This window comes from Ammospiza caudacuta, chromosome 6, assembly GCF_027887145.1.
Source record: "Ammospiza caudacuta isolate bAmmCau1 chromosome 6, bAmmCau1.pri, whole genome shotgun sequence".
Lineage (NCBI taxonomy): Eukaryota > Metazoa > Chordata > Aves > Passeriformes > Passerellidae > Ammospiza > Ammospiza caudacuta.
Window position 1 is genome coordinate 116,114 of NC_080598.1, and position 11,663 is coordinate 127,776.

The following is an 11,663-nucleotide window of genomic DNA, read 5'->3' on the forward strand; positions in this document are numbered from 1 at the left end:
TGTGATCAAAAGTGAGACTTGGCTTTCATGGGGCCTAACGAGCCGTTTAATGAACACCCCCCGCTCCAAACTGGACTCAAAAACCCCTCCCAGGAATTCCCAAACAAGCACCATGCCTTCATCCCCACTGTGGGTCGCAGCCCTCTACTTATCTCTCAGACATCTGGGGATGCCAGTCTGTGTCAGGTGCAAAGAAAGGCCACCTCGTCAGCTGGGAAGGTCCTGCTGGCACCGGGCTGGTGTCTCTCAGACAGCTAGATTAAAGAGAACCAAACATCAGGGCCTGATCTTGGCACCGCATTGGCCAAAACCCCACCACTCTGCTACTCACCGCGCTCCTAAGAAGGCCCGGCACCTCCTAACCCTGACCCTCTGCCACACGTGGAATGCATCTGCACCTGAAAGAAAGTTAGAACATATGTCAAACACCACCAGGGTAACTCACAAGCTGCAAACATCTTATGTCAATCTAGGAACAACATCTAGAGCCCAAGTACAGCCCACATTACAAATTCCCCCTCCCTATGGTTCGTCCTACTGCAGGAGGCCATGCGGCAGGGCAGAACAGCTCCGGCAAAAAATGTGTGCACACACCCGTGACACAGAAAGTGACAAACAGGGGGGACATGAAACACGACACATCATGCTTGTGGTGAGGGCCTCGAGGGGAAAAGGCAAAAGGGACCCCAAAGACACACTAGGGAACACAGCACACCGGAAAACACGACAGACCGGAGCTGTTCTGCACTGCCCGCCTGAAAGCTGCCATCAAAAGTAGAGCCTCTCCCTTTAGCTGTCCTAAAAGGCCTTTGGAGAAGATTGCTTTCCTCTCTGCTCATTTTTGAATCTGTCCCAAAAACTCCCAACCTGCTACTCCACCATCTCCAGGCTGTGGCCCCCGACTTATCTTTTGGATGATTGGTGAATGGAATCCACGCTGCACCTGAAATGAGTCTGCCTTGGAGGGCTCTGTGATGGCCTGTGAGCCTCTCGGTCAGCTGCAATAAAGAAAACCAAAATCAAAGAGCGAGTCCAGAGTTATGTGGGCCAAATCCCTGCAAGTCAGCTACTTGCCCTCTCCTGAGTGTGCCTGGCTCCTTCAGGCTCCAGCTTCATCCTGATTCCAAGGCTGTGGCCTTTATTAGCAGTGGCACCTGGGTTACAGAAAGACAAAGTTAAATGGCATTCCTCTGAGTGCAGTGGATCACCTTGTATGCTGTAAGCCATGGGAATGCCTCTGCTAGGCTTCTGAGACACCTTGGGAGGGGCTCTCAAATAAACAAATAAAGACCCTTTCTCACCCTGCTGCCTGCAAACCCCCTCTCAAGAACTCCTAACTGGATGCCTGCTCACCCTCCCTCTCCCAGTAACCATCCTCAACTCACCTGAAGCCTCAATCTCAAACATCATCCTTGACACTGGGCAGATCCCTCTTGTGACACGATGAATCTGCTGCGAAATTGTTGTGCTTGAGAGCTGAGCAATAACAACCAATTCTCTCCACTGCTCACGTTGACTGCTGGCATCCAGATTTACTTCCTAAAAGAAAGACAAAGAACAGCAGTGTAACAGAGTCAGTTGAGAGGTGTAACAGAGTCTGCTGCAGAGGCAAATGGGGCCTCACCTACTCAGGAGAATCCCCACACCTGGCATGGGGCCCTCTGGCACACATTTAATCCATCTGAACCTGAAAAAAAAGTTAGGACAAGAGTCACACTGTGGCAGGATAACTGATGAGCTCCAGATATGATGTGCCCATCTACAAATCCCATCTAGAGTCCAACTACACCCCACATTACAAACTCCAAGTCCCTGGGACTTCTCCTATCGCACCAGGCTGTGCAGCACGGCAGAGCAGCTCGGGCACAAATGTGTGCTGAGAGCCATGACACAGGATAGGACAGACAACGGGGACACAACAGGAACAGAAATCTCTTGGCAAGGAAAACGGCTGCAAGGACTGAGAGAATGCAAAAGGAGATGAGTGAGCCGAGACCGATGGTGAGCTGATGAGGCTCAGAGAACCCTGGAGGAAGAAGATGATTACTGAATGATTTATTCCAAGAACAGCAAAGACTGATGCCTAGGAATCCTACAGTCAAAATCCTCTACCTAACCTCGTAATATTACAAGTCCTAATCCACCATAATGGATCCAGGTGGGGCACAGCTGTCCATACAGCTCAGAACAAGACCTGAAAAGACGTCTGACTGGATGCTTCCAAAGAGAGAAGAGAGTCTGATGCTTGTCTGAGCTCCCTAGTCAAAAGTTCTGTGGCCTGGGTGCCAGGCCAAGGAGTGCAGAGATCACAGAGGCTAACAATGATGCCAGGGTTTCTCACAGGCCCCCCTAAGTGAAAGATATGGCATACGCAAACAACACATAATGCACAATAGACAAGTGACACGATGCACACCGGGACTGCTCTGCCCTGCTGCACACCTCAGCACTGCAATCAAAAGTGAGACTTGGCTTTTATGGGGCCTAAGGGGCCACTTCATGAACACACCACACCCCCCCCCCCCCCCAAAACTGGACTCAAAACCCCCTCCCAGGAATTCCCAAACCAGCACCCTGCTTTCATCCCCTCTGTGGGTCACAGCCCTCTACTTATCTCTCAGACATCTGGGGATGCTGGTCCCTGTCAGGTGCAAAGAAAGGCCACCTCGTCAGCTGGGAAGGTCCTGCTGGCACTGGGCTGGTGTCTCTGAGACAGCTAGAGTAAAGAGAACCAAACATCAGTCCCTGATCTTGGCACCGCATCGGCCAAAACCCCACCACTCAGCTACTCACCGCACTCCTAAGAAGGCCCGACACCTCCTAACTCTGACCCCCTGCCACACATGGAATGCGTCTGCACCTGAAAGAAAGTTACAACATATGCCAAACACCACCAGGATAACTCACAAGCTGCAAACACCTTATGTCAATCTAGGAATAGCATCTAGAGCCCAAGTACAGCCAGCATTACAAATTCCAACGCCCCACGGTTTCTCCTACTGCAGCAGGCCATGCGGCAGGGCAGAACAGCTCCGGCAAAAAATGTGTGCACACACCCGTGACACAGAACGTGGCAAACAGGGGGGACATGAAACACGACACATCATGCTTGTGGTGAGGGTCTCGAGGGGAGAAGGCAAAAGGGACCCCAAAGACACACTAGGGAACACAGAACACTGGACAACACAACACAGACCGGAGCTGTTCTGCACTGCCCGCCTGAAAGCTGCCCTCAAAAGTAGAGCCTCTCCCTTTAGCTGTCCTAAGAGGCCCTTGGAGAAGATTGCTTTCCCGGCTGCCAATTTTCAAATCTGCCCCAAGAACTCCCAACCCACTATTCTCTCATCTCCAGGCCAAGGCCCTCGACTTATCTTTTGGATGATCGGTGATGGGAATCCACGCTGCACCTGAAATGAGTCTGCCTCGGAGGGCCTCGTGATGGCCTGTGAGCCTCTCGGTGAGCTACAATAAAGAAAACCAAAACCAAAGTATGAGTTCAGAGTTATGTGGGCCAAATCCCACCAAGGCAGCTACTTGCTCTCTCCTGAGTGTGCCTGGCTCCTTCAGGCTCCAGCTTCATCATGATTCCAAGGCCTTCATTAGGAGTGGCACCTGGGTTAGAGAAAGGCAAAGTTAAATGGCATTCCCCTGAGTGCAGTGGATGACCTTGTGTGCTGTAAGACATGGGAATGCCTCTGCTAGGCTTCTGAGAAGCCTTGTGTGGGGGAGGCCTCAAGTAAACAAATAAAGACCCTTTCTCACCCTGCTGCCTGCCAACTCCCTCCCAAGAACTCCTAACTGCTCACCCTCCCTCTCCCAATCACAATCCTCAACTCACCTGAAGCCTCAATCTCAAACATCATCTTGGACCTTGGGCGGATCCCTCTTGTGACATGATCAATCTGCTGAATAAAATGTTGTGCTTGACACAGCTTGGAATTTCAGGGAGTTGCACTCCTCAATTAAAAAAAAAACAAAACAAAAAAAACCCAACAAAACCAATCCCAAAAACAAACAAAGAAAAAAAAACCAAACAAACAAAACCCACACAAACAATAAATCCCAAAACACCTAACTCCCCACAGAAACAAAAAAACCACAGAAAACATCAAAAAATCCAAAACCCCCACAAAAACCAACTAAAAACCCCAAAATGAAAACCAAAAAAAACCAAAAATTCCACCAAAAGAAATCCAACCAAAAAAACAACCAGAGCAAAACTACAAATTACAAAAGCACCTTACCACTCCTAAACACAAAACCCAAAATCACAAACCTAAATACTCCCTGTATTCCATGCTGTTTTCTTCACAGAATCTTCCAAGCCTCTGTGCTTTAGATGCCCAGAAACACCTGCTGAAAAGATGCTGAGACGGGCTGAAAAAGCCTCTTCACTGAAATGAGGAGAGCTCTTAACCCAGCACATCCCAGAGAGGGAATGAAGCCCCTCAGCCACGGCTGGGGTTAATATACCCCTGATTGTGCCCGCCTCTCGTTCCCATGCCACCCAGGAAAAGGGAGGGGGCGAATCCCACCAAGCCCTCAGAACAGCTGCAGCTGTTTGGCTCCTCTGACTCACATTCAAGGGCTGTAAAGGGCTTGTTATAGAAGAAAACTTTTCAGAAAAGTAACAGTGCTTTCTTTTTTTGCAACAACTACTTGGAGCAGAAGAACAGAAAACTGGCAAGATATAAAACTTTGTGGTAAGGTTACATAGCTAGATCAACTGGGTAATTGGGTAATTTGCTGTTACCTTACATAATTATTCTGTGTTTACCAAAAGCCATCTAATAAATTCACACCCAAAACTCCAGCAGCCCAGCTGGCCCTACCAAATCTCTATGTTTATGCATACAGTAAACAAAACCAAAATCCCAGTAATACCTATCAGAAGTCTGTGAAAGAAACCTCTTGAAATTGATCCTACCTCAAATACAAAACAACCCATGCAAAGTTAGCTTGACTCAATAAACAGAGCTAATAACACCAAGAAATAAAACAGCACACCATATACCACCAAAGAATATAATAGTGAAGAAAAAAGAAACCACTTTTTTTTTTTTTTTTAAAGCTTTTGCCAGGACTCCAACAACAACTTCTTCTCCTTCTGAAATGTCCCTTCTCCTTCCCAAATTCCTTACAACTTCTGAGTTTACATCCAAGCAAAAAGCAAAATTCGTGCACTTGTGCGTTCGATGCTCCTGCCAGATTCTCTGTTTCCCTCCACATCTTCTTACACTTTCAGTCTTCACTCTGTCCTGCCGTGATGAGTTTGACGGACGAATTGGTAAACGTTAAGAGAGGATTTCCCTGCCTCCCTCCCCAGAGCTGGTTTCCTTAGTGCATTTCACTCAATCCCAGGCCGGCAACGATGCACGCTCACCTCAAGCGTGCAAGGCTCACAGCTGCTCGGCTAAACTCGGCTCTAATCGGCTAAACTCGGCCATTGTCATCTGCATTCGGCTGGACTCGACCCTTCGGCACGGATCGCCTCGCTTCGGCCGAACTCGGAGCCGCTCTCTGCGCTCGGCGCGGCTCGGCTCTCTTCGGCCGAACTCGGAGCCGCTCTCTGCGCCCGGCGCGGCTCGGCTCGCTTCGGCCGAACTCGGAGCCGCTCTCTGCGCTCGGCGCGCCTCGGCTCGCTTCGGCCGAACTCGGAGCCGCTCTCTGCGCTCGGCGCGCCTCGGCTCGCTTCGGCCGAACTCGGAGCCGCTCTCTGCGCCCGGCGCGGCTCGGCTCGCTTCGGCCGAACTCGGAGCCGCTCTCTGCGCCCGGCGCGGCTCGGCTCGCTTCGGCCGAACTCGGAGCCGCTCTCTGCGCTCGGCGCGCCTCGGCTCGCTTCGGCCGAACTCGGAGCCGCTCTCTGCGCCCGGCGCGGCTCGGCTCGCTTCGGCCGAACTCGGAGCCGCTCTGTGCGCCCGGCGCGGCTCGGCTCGCTTCGGTCGAACTCGGAGCCACTCTCTGCGCGGCCCGGCTCGCCTCGGCCGAACTCGGAGCCGATCAGTGCGCTCGGCGCGCCTCGGCTCTCTTCGGCCGAACTCGGAGCCGCTCTCTGCCCTCGGCGCGGCTCGGCTCGCTTCGGCCCAACTCGGAGCCGCTCTCTCCGCGTTCGGCTGAGCTCGCCTCGGCTCGGCTCCCTGACGGCGGGCAAGCGGCGCCGCCTCACGTTAAACTCGCCCGGCTCGGGGCTCTCCTGCTGCCGCGTCCCGCGGGCGGCCCGGCCATCGCACGGACACGATCGGGAGCGCGGCGTGGCACAGGAGCTCATTGGGCAGTGACCGCACTCGCGCTAATTAGCGCGCACGAGAGCAGCGGGCTCGGTTCGGCTGAGCTCGGCTCCGTTCAGGCAGCCTCGCAAGCCTGGCCTCGGTTCGCTCGAGGCCGTCAGGTTCCGCCGGTCTCGCCTTGGTTCGGCCGAAGGAGGCGTCGTTCGCTCGTGTTTTTACAAATATCTTTCTATATTGACTGTATATTTCTATATTTAATTTTATACTTCTATAATACTTCCATTATTCCAAATAAAAACCCCGTCTCTAACCAAATAAATAAAAAAACCCTTCTTTTAAAGGATACTGAAATATTTTTTATTTATACTTTGTATAATTATACATTCATATTTTAATTTATCGTTTCTTTGGATGTATTACATTAATAATGATATATTATATATATAAAATTTTAAAATAGATTTAAATTATTATTTAAATTATGTATAATATCTACTGCTACAACTAATTTTTTCTGATATTTTAAATTTTTATATTTATCTGTATGTATTTATTATATATTTCTAAGCTTAGATTTCTACCTTTATATTATTTGCATTTATAATTTTTACAATCAAAACACTGCCTATTGACCAATAAAGAAAACCCGCTTTATTTAAGTATTTTAAAAATATTTTCATGTTTATAATTTTCATATTTATATTTATAATTTGTTCAATATTACATGAGAACACACCTGCTCCTGCACCGCAGTGGGGCCCCCTCTCCTGGGGACCTTGGGGTGCCCCAACGGCATCAGAGCCCCGAGTCTTCACCCCCTTCTCCTCTATTTAGAAACTACACTGGAACTTTTTTCTGGAAATAAAGACATTACCTAAATCCTCTCCCCGTGTCCTAGACAGATGGATATTCAGTTATTAGTTGGCTGGGCAGCAGTTTCTTAAATAGAATGATAAACAAGATGTGAACATTTCAGCTACAAGCAAATAGGCAAATCTGAACAAGGTACTGGTGGGCGACCACTGAAGTTATTTTGAAGGAATTTTTTAAACAATAAAATATTGATACCACAAAAATAAAGCAAAAAGCTAACTACTGGCTAAGAAAAAATTAACTTTTGACAGCAACAACATTCCAACCACACAGGCTTTTTCCCGATGTCATACCTTATAACTACCTCTCTTGGGAATTCTCATCATGTATCCCAAAAGGAATAAATACCTCAGAGCGTCCTAAAGCAAAAAGTAGCACACATGAGCTCCTCACACTCCCGGGAGGCCTGCACAGCGTGCACTGAGTCTGCAACAAATTCTGCTCAGTGAGAGTCTGCAAACAAAGGTTCAATTGATGAATTGAACTGATTGTAAAGGGAGGTTTTCTAAGCACAGAAGCACAACAAAGAACAAGCAAAAACAATTCTTAAAAAAAACCTGCAAGTTTTATTTAGCATATATGCGACTGATTTCCACCCTGTGGCTTCTCACTTTGATTCGCGTCTGTAGGTTCAGGAAGATGACAATGCACACTCTGCCTTCCCTGAGCCCCCCACAGCAGCTGAGCGCTGCTCCGTGCGCTCAGATCGTCAGGAACTGGATTGCCCGCATGGACTGGAACTGCTCTGCTGCAGATTCAGGAGAGAGAGGCTGGCTGAGGCGTCGTCCCAATTCCAGTTCTGTGTGACGAGAAGCGGTTTGTTCCCAACGGGTGCAACAATCCCCAGCTCGCTTCCATGGTGAGTACCGATGGCACACAAATGGCAGCCTGAGGAAATCGTGTTCTGGGCTCTAAGTGGTCGGGACAGGGTCTGATTTTTTGTTTTGCATCTGTATGATGATTAGTACGACAGGGCCCTGATCGATGACATGGCAGCACAGAATTAAAAACACCTCAATAGGATTACATCGACTTCTAGGAAAAGACAAAAGCCTAGGACCCTTCTGAAATCTATTTTTAATGCGAAGCACACGGATTGTCACTATGCTGTGCCTTCCAGCTTTTCAAAGCAGCTTACCTCTGAAGACCAGAAAACATTTATTTCTACAGAAACAATGGGCAACCCCCAGGCTAATCTCAGCACTACTGTTTAATAGGGGATCTGCCAGCGTGCCAGTCCAGCTTCAAGTGTGCTTTATTTCAGTCTAACATCCCCTCAAAATTCTTCTCACATCTCCCAACCCTGACATCTTATTTTTCCCTAAAGCTTCTCATCATTAGCAATTTCCAAGTAACATGGTATTTTTACAACATTCAAAAATGTCATGCTGGACTGTGCTAGAGAGTAATTTGCAAATATAAGCTTAGCAAAGTTTGAATTGACTTGTCCAGAGAAAAAACCTACAAGTGAACACCTACACCTGCCTACAAAGAGCTAACAAGCCCCTGGCAGCTGCCAGCATCAAAGCACAGCGGATGTTTCTAATACAGGGTAAGGATAACAATATCACCTTTTGTTCTCTCCAGCTTGTTTTCCCTGCAGTCATATTTTGCTTCTTATGATTTTTTTAGTCTCTGCATCTTCTTGGACAGCACCGAGCCCGACGACAAGGATACGAGAGTCTTTCCCTGCCGTAGGGAGAGAACCAGGAAAACAGTTAAAATAAGAACAGGGTAGTTTGAAATTCATACTTCCAATGAGAAGCAGCGCCTAACAAACAGAACAAAAGTAAACAAAGCATGATACCTCCCTGGGGACAGAAGACTTACAAACTCTCCAGGATTTACAATTCTAGCGACCAACCCCTTCAGGACGGCAGCCAAGTGTCCCATGAGGTGGTGCTGCACCAAAGAACGATCTGAGAGGTTCCAAAGAGTGAAATGCACAATATTTTGCAAAGCCGTAAAATCTTGCAAAATAACAAAAATACAATAGATGTAAACTACAGGGTAAGAGTACAAGTGTTCACTTTAAGAGCTGGAACCATCCAGGTGAGCACCTGATAACTGGATCCTCACCAGAGTTTGAACCCTTCAGGACACAGAAGGGTTTTCCCCAGAAATTTCACAGACTGAGTTTTGATACAAGTATACTTGCCAGACCCTCAGAAACATCACCCATTCTCCAGGTGTCTGGAGAGAACTGCAAATGGCTCTCACGTAGTTTGAGCTAGCTCTGTAAGGTCTCAGGGTGAATTTCACCAGATGCAACCAAACTGGGCAACTCCCAGTGGGACAGAAGGAACCCAAAGCTTGGGTTCGCAGAGCTGCAGCAAATACTGAGGAAACAAACATAACAGCGTAAAAAATAATAAACCATCCTTTTTTTTTCTCTTGCTTTTGTTTTTTTCTTATTCAGATCAGCATAGCAATTAAAGAGAAGGTGAAAAACTCACCATTACTGAACATTTCATCATCTGTAGGCTGAGCATCCTTAGCACAGAGGACTCCAAAGTTAAAATTCACCGATCCCTGGGAAATAAAACCAAATATTGTATGATAAACAATCAAACAGCAGACGTAAAAATTTGTTTCCTCTAAGGACTTTCGGGTACGTATGTACCTTTGCGTACATCCAACACATTGGAACATACACTTTATACCATCTCCTAATAAGTAAAAATTTACCTTTAAACTTTGATAGTACAGCATAAAATTATGAACTTAAATTGGTGATCTGTTATTATTAAGTTGGTGCCTAAAGTTATTTCTGCTGTCAGGTTCAAAAAAACATTAATTTTTTTTACTGGAATGAGCAATTGATTTCAAAGTCATCACAAGCCCACCAAAACACAAAGCAGTATTCACTGGATGGGTCTGTGAGCTAGAAGTAGTTAGGCTTGTACTTCCCTCTTGCTATTCCAGAACCAATAAATCCTGTCAACAAAACCAGGATCTATAGCCCACTGCTGTGAAAGATTCTACGAGGATGATGGTTTGATTTGTGTTTAGAAGTTTTGATTTGAAATGGCCAGTTCAATGGATAAAGACAGTTTAAGTAGTATTACATTGCTATTATTATTATTTCTATTATTATTTTTACTATTACTACTGCTATTGTTATCATCTGCTACTGGAAGAAACAAACCAGTAGTACCTATACTTAATTACTTTTATTTCCAGGAAATAATAAAGAAAAAGAACCAAACCAAAAAAAGTCACTTCCTACCTTTTATATCAAGGGATGAAAAATTTCTCTTGGGCTCTTCTCCAATTTATCAAGACTCATAGCACTGAAAGGCAAACAAAACAGTGCTTTATAGAAGGGCAAGTGCACATTTCAAGGCTGAACCACCAACTGATTGCAGTGACAGCAGTTACAACATGAATCGTTCCCAGAGCCTCTGTTAAATGGAATGTTCTGTGGAACTGCCGTTTCTTTCCCAAAACACTAACTTCCAACACTTCCTAATAATATTTTGTATTTTAAAACAAAAGAAGTTAGTGAGACTCTGTGCGGAGGTCAGGTTTAAATTTATTTCCTTCTAAAGCACAGAGCTCTGTTCCATCACCCTTCACTTCGGCTCTACACTGAATCGTGGTGAGCATTTGAGGAGTGCTCAATAATCAATTCTATTTCTCTCTTTTTCTAGCTCTCTCTATTCCTAAATCATTCCAGACAAGTCAAATGAAAAATGAAAAAAACAAGTTCAGCATCAAAGTCACACTTTTTCCCGTTGTCTGGTCAAGAACAGGCTCTAAATCCACTTACTGCTGCCTTCAACGATTCAGACTTGCAAAAGCATTCTTACATATTTTACAGGTTTATCATAAAACCCACAGAACGCAAGCTCTGAATTACAGGAAAAGGTACACAGGCAAATATCTAAAGGGATCACTTATTAGTAAATACATACCTTGGTAGAGATCGCACTGAGAACCTTTCTGAGGGACTCTAAGGGACGCATGTTTTCTGAGCACCCTATAAACAAGAAAAGCTAGGATATAGTACAGGACATCCCCACTTTTTCTACATATTCAAATAGTATTTTTAATAAAAACAATTCAGTTAAAAAAGAAGGAAGAAAACCAAGCTAATTTTACTCAGCTGTATTTACTGCCGATTTAGAGAAAAATGCCGGGCAGCCTCGGCCGTTGCGGCACACGTCGCGCCGGCAGCAGGGCCTGCCGGGAGTTGGAGTCTCGGGCTGGTAGCCACTCATGTGCCGCGATAGCCGTTGCGTCACACGCCGCGCCGGCAGCAGGGCCTGCCGGGAGTTGGAGTCTCGGGCTGACAGCCACGGCTCCGTCCCCCGCCACCGGGAGCTGCAGTCCCTCCCGGGCATCAAACGGGTCCTTCGCCCCAGGGCGGGGAAGGACCTGAGGCAGGACCGCTCCTCCCGAATGCCCTCTCTTTTCCCCTCCAACTCTTTTTCTTTTTTTAATGCTGTTTTTCACCCCTTTCCCTTCCCTTCCCTTCCGCTCTCCTGCTTTCTTTCCTTTCCTTTCCTTTTTTTCCCCTTCCCTTTCCCTTTCTTTTTCTTGTATTTGTAATCTTGGTTT

General features: G+C 46.9%; 1 long non-coding RNA gene across 2 annotated transcripts; it reads right to left on the bottom strand.

Moving 5' to 3' along the window:
• Nucleotides 1-7,643: 7,643 nt before the first annotated feature.
• LOC131559305 (uncharacterized) lies at nt 7,644-11,216 on the bottom strand. Of its 2 annotated transcripts, none has more exons than XR_009274864.1 (5): nt 11,018-11,216; nt 10,330-10,393; nt 9,557-9,632; nt 8,672-8,789; nt 7,644-7,899 (listed from the first exon to the last, which is right to left on the bottom strand). It is a non-coding gene; the product is annotated as an uncharacterized LOC131559305 (long non-coding RNA). The 2 variants fall into 2 exon arrangements; XR_009274863.1 differs by having other exon boundaries at nt 7,644-8,077.
• Between the last annotated feature and the right edge of the window lie 447 nt (nt 11,217-11,663).